Here is a 5,526-nt window from a genome sequence, read left to right on the forward strand (position 1 = left end):
TTTTTGAGACTGGGTCTCATGTAGCCTAGGCTAACCTGGAACTCACTCTGTGGCAGAGTCTGACCTTGAACTCCTGGTCTTCCTGTTTCTGCCCCTCCCCCATGCTGGAATGATAGGTATGCACCATTACACCACCTGAGCCATGTCTGCAGCTTGGTAGGTTTTGAAAACAATTAATTAAATGGGCACACTTTATAGCCCTGGCTGGCTCTGCGCTCACGATGTAGACCATGCTGGCTTTGAATTCAAAGCGATTCATCCCAAGTGGTAGGATTAAAGATGTTCCCACCACAATGGCTTGTAGCTTCTTTCTCTTTTTTGTCTTTCTTTTTAAGGATTTTCTTGTCTATTTTTAATTATGTGTGTATATGTATGCATGTGCATGTGTATGTATCCATGTGTGTTTATATGTATGTATATGCATGTGTGTGTATGTATGTATTTGTGTATGTTTGTATGTATGTGTGTATGCATGTGTGTGTGTGTGTGTGTATGTATGTATGTATGTATGTATGTATGTACACACAAGTTCTGGTACCTTGGAAGGCCAGAAGAAGGTGTTGAATCTCCTGGAGTAGGAGTTACAGGTGGTTGTGAGCCCCCAACATGGATGCTCAGAGTCAAACTGGGGTCCCCTACAAGAGTAGTCTGTGCTCTTAACCACTGAGCCATCCCTCAAGGTCCCTCCTGTCGTTTTAGTATGTTTCTTGACGAGCTAGGGAATGCAGGTGTGAGACACAGTGATCTTTCATCAGCTAAACTCCAGAGTGCCAAGGAGAATCTGCCTACAGTTGAGAAAGTGGGAAGCAGGCGTTTGATCTGGGATAGCATCAGATAGACAAGCTCCTGCAGTGCAAACGGCAGCAGCTGCTCTGTGCCCTGGGTTTGATGTTTGGGGCTAATTTAAACCCAGGAAATGGCAGGCTTATTAATAAACAGCCAGGGTGGTGGCGGTGGTGGTGATGTGATGGTGTGTGTGTGTGTGTGTGTGAAGTCAGAGCCTTGGAATCTTGATTGAAAAGGCCTCGTATTTAGCATCCAAAATAGGGCCCTGCTTAGCGTTCTGCTGCGCTCATTTGCAAATTAAGGGAGGCATTGTTTTAAAAATAATCGAGTCTAATTTTGCAAGTTTGGGAGAGGGCTCGCCACACTGGTTTAAAACATCGTTATGATGGGCCAAATTCGGCCTGCTCTCCGCTGCTAAGCTGGGCTGGCTGCCTGTGCTCGTTCAGATGCTCGTTCAGAGGCTCAATGGAGTGAGCCGCTGCTAGAGGCGTCTTCACAGAAGAATGGCATCTAGCCAGTGCATGCCTGTCATCTCGGGTCTCAAGGATAGCCTTAGCTATATAACAAGTTGGGGGCCAGCCTAGACTACATGACGGCCTGTCTCAAAAAAAAAAAAATGTGATAGCTAGGATCTCCAAGTTATATTTGGGGTTCTCTGTGAACCTTTGGAGTTCTGTTCTTTGGAGACCTTTGGAGTTATATAACTTAGCAACACCCCCCCCCCCCCCATTTTATAGATATGAGAATGGATGCTCAGAGAGGTGAAGGAATTTGTCTAAGATCACACAGCAAGGCAGTGTCAGGACTCAGACTTGAACTCATCCCTCTTCCACCTTCAACAGTGGTGTTTTCCATTAAACCCATTGTGTCCCATGTGTTTGAGCGCAGCTTCTACGCCTTACTTCTGGTTGCTTAATGTTGTTTCCCTTTCTAAAATCAATCTACTTGTGAATGCAAAGACACTGTGGCTGGTCAGTGAGATGGCTCAGTAGGTAAAGGTGCTTGCTGTCAAGCCTTAACGACCCGAGTTCGATTCCTGGAACCCCCAGAGTAGAAGGAGAGAACCGACTCCTGAAAGCTGCTCTTCTCTGACCCCCCAGCACACCCACACAAGCTGCACACCAAATAAAGGTAATAAAACCTATCAAAAGACATTTTATGTAAAAGGAAAATATACCTTAAATGTAAATGGAAAATTCCGATTGTTTACCAAACTAGAAAGCAAGTAAAAATTAAACCAAGGTGAATGAACAGCATTAGTGAACTTAGCTTGGTGGCTGAAGGCTAAGACTCTGTCCTCATTAGCTTTCACTGTCAACCTGATACAACCTATAGCAACCTGGCGAGGAGTCCCCCCTGGGGGATTGTCCAGAACAGACTAACCTTGTCTGTGAGGCTTTGCTAATTGGTGGAGGAGGACCCAGCCCACTGTGGGCGTGGCTATTTATAGGCAGGGCTGTATAAGAAAGCTGGTTGAGTAAGCCAGAGAGTGAACCCTCAGGGAGCCTTTCTCCACGGCCTCTCCTTTGCTTCCTTGGCTGGGAGTTAGCTCCCGCCCTGACTTCCTCGATGATAGACTGTGGCCATATGGCTGAGACCAAGCTGACTTTAGTCACTAGAGATTTTTATCACAGGAACCAGATCCTCTCTCATGTGGCATGAGAGCCAACAGATGCTTTGATCCACAGTTAACATTCCTGGTGTCTCAGGGATGCCAGAAGCTCAGTCTCTCTCTTTCCTCAGGGGAGAACATCCAGAACCCACCAGCACCACCCTGAGACGTTCGTGGTCTGGCTCGCCCTTACAATTGGAAGGGGATGGTGAGGGATGGGTTTCCCTTGGTGATTGTACTACACTGTGTGTGTGTGTGTGTGTGTGTGTGTGTGTGTGTGAGAGAGAGAGAGAGAGAGAGTGTGTGTGTGTGTGAGAGAGAGAGAGAGAGAGAGAGAGAGAGTGTGTGTGTGTGTACCACTGTCTCAAGGCCCTGGGGCCTCACTGATTGAGAGTGGGGACTCTGGTCTTCCCTTGACTTTAACTCCTATGCAATACTAAGGCCAGGTGGGAGCAGTTAAAACCCTGCTATAATTTGACCCATTGAGCTCTGTTTCCTGATCCACTACCTCCCACGCCCACTGCTGCCATGAACTCTGCCAGGCCTTTCCTGCTTCAGTGGATCCCTTCCCTCTCAAACTGTGAATCAAAATAAATGTCTCCCCCTTTAATTTGCTTGTTGGGAATTTTGTCACAACAGTGAGAAAAGCGACTCACAGATGGCTCGCACAGGCTGGTCTAGCTGGAGTCAGCATTCATCTTGGGGGCCTTCTGTAGAAGATGATGGCCTTCTGTGGTGGCCAGCCCCCAAGATCAGCAGGGTCCAGTGGTCACTGCTGTCCTCAGAGCATGGGGAAAGCCAGGCTCCTCCAACATGCTGCTTCAGAGGTTCCTGGAGGGGGCAAGAGGGAGAAGGAGGAGTAGGGGGTAAGAGGGAGGAGAAGGAAGAGGAGGAGGAGAAAGAGGAGGAGGAAGAGGAAGAGGAAGGGGAGAAGGAGGAAGAAAAGGGAGGAAGAGGGGAAGAGGAGGAGGAGGAGGGAGGAAAGGAAGTAGGAGGAAGAGGAAGTGGAGGGGAAAGAAGAGGGGTTGGAGGAAGAGGAGGGGGAGAGGGGGAAGGAGAGGGGGAGTGGAGAAGGAGAGGAAAAAGGGAAGACATTGGAGAGCATGTGGCTAACACTGCTGCTTATCCCCAGTGTTGGCTCTGCCATGATTTCTTGGACTTTGATAGGCCAGTTAGCATCTCAGAAGGCAGGCTATGATTTTATTCTCCTTCGAGGCTAGGCGACTCCCAGTCTTTGGTGATGGACGCAGATGGGACTTCTCAGTATCTCCCAGAGACCTTCTCTACAAGGCTGCCTTTATTGTCTATTTGTCTTTATTTCCTCTGTTCTTCCCCACGCAGCTCGGAAGCGATGGCTGGAATTGGGGAGTCCTGTTTGATAATGAACCGGCTGTGAAAGGCGAGTTTTTATATAGTGGCCGTATATTACTGTAGATGGAGCCCGCTCTCCGAGCCTCTGCAGTTGTGTTTTTTTACTGATCTAGTTTTTGAAGCCAGTCTTACTAAGTAGCCCTGGCCGGCCCAGAACTCCCTATGTAGACCAGGCTGGCCTCCAACTTGTATGATCCTCCTGTCTCTGCCTCTTGAGTTCTGAAATGACAGATGTACAACGTCGCCCACTGGCTTCTCACTTTTTAAGTCCCTGCCGTGTTAGTCTCTACTGTTCTCAGTGAATATTCTGGCATAAACAGAATGCAATCGAACTCTGAGTGAGCCCAGAAGATGTGAGTTCTGTTGGGATATTCCCAAACACTGCTGTCAGGTGGATTTCTCTCTAGTTCCTTTCCCATGAGAATCGGTGTGGAGGGGATGGATGGCCTAGCTTCGCCATCTCCAGTAAGGCCAAATCTTTGATGGCGTTGGTTCTGAGGAAAGCTGTTTTGATTCCAAGGCTTCGGTATGCCGGGAAAGAAGCAGGCGTGGCTGGCTGGGGTCCATCCTAGGTGTCACCCTGTGGAGCAGGCCATGGAGATAGAACGGGACCCACAGGTGTGAAAGCACTCTTTAGAGGGAGCTCTGTTTCTGCTCCCTGCTCACTAGTGTCTCTCAGGGAGTGTGCCTGTCCTTATACGGCCTTCCTTCCCTTCTCCCTGAACAACCCAGGGCTGCTGCACCCATCCAGGAGCAGACAGTGCCCTGCTCCCTCTCCTGGGTCCTCAGCTGTGCATTTGCTACATACTTTAACTAAAGCATTTAAAACCGCTCAGAACCCAGAGCCCATCACCATGGATACTCATGACTGAAATCCTCTGTTACCATGGCAACCGTCCACCCTTCACCTCCCCTCCTCCCCAGCCACCCTCCCCATCTTGCCAGTTTCCCCTGAAAAATGACACACTGGTTTGGGTGAATGATAGATGCACTTAAAGAGGCTACAGAAGCACAGGCTATAGTCTGGGAGACTAGGTATTTTTCCATTATTGTAATAAGTCCATTTCATTCCCCTGTTTAGGCAGGATAGATGGCTGTGATTGCGGGGGACAAAGACGGAGATCAATGCTGAATTAAGGCTGCAGCAAGCCCTTTTGTTATCCTGCAGGTGATTTTTAAAGAGCCATCCTCAGCCATTGAAAATGCAGCCGGGGGCAGTCTAGAAGCAGGCAATGGCAGGCTGCCCACCTGCTGCGGTTCCCAAAATCAGAGCTCGGATGTGATTTAGCCGTGTCTTACTAGTATCTTCCGAATGCGAGATAAGAAATGACACTTGCTGACATGAAGGGAGAGGACCAGGGAAGGATGTAAGGAGAGGAGGGAGGGGAGGGAGAGGGTAAGGGATGGGGAGGAAGGAAAAGAGAGAGGGGAGGGAGGGAAGGAAGAGGGTAATGGAGGAGGAGGGAAGAGAAGTAGGGGGAGGAGGGACCTAAGGTGATAAAATGAGAAGAGACACAGTTGACAGCGATGACAGTTTTCTGTGCTTGGGGCAGGTTGTGAAGATTTCCAAGACCTGGAGAATTCCCTGGACTAGAAAAATCCAGCAACTCCCAGGCTGCCCACATTTTGCATGAGATTCTGGGAGATCCGTGGCTATCCTTACATCTATTCGGGGCCACCCTCCTCCAAAAAGGTTCTTTACCTCCAGGTATAAAACAGTATGGTATGTCTCCTCCCACCCTTTTTTTTTTTTTTTT

This window comes from Grammomys surdaster, unplaced genomic scaffold (genome assembly GCF_004785775.1).
Source record: "Grammomys surdaster isolate TR1022 unplaced genomic scaffold, NIH_TR_1.0 166, whole genome shotgun sequence".
NCBI classification, from domain to species: Eukaryota; Metazoa; Chordata; class Mammalia; order Rodentia; family Muridae; genus Grammomys; species Grammomys surdaster.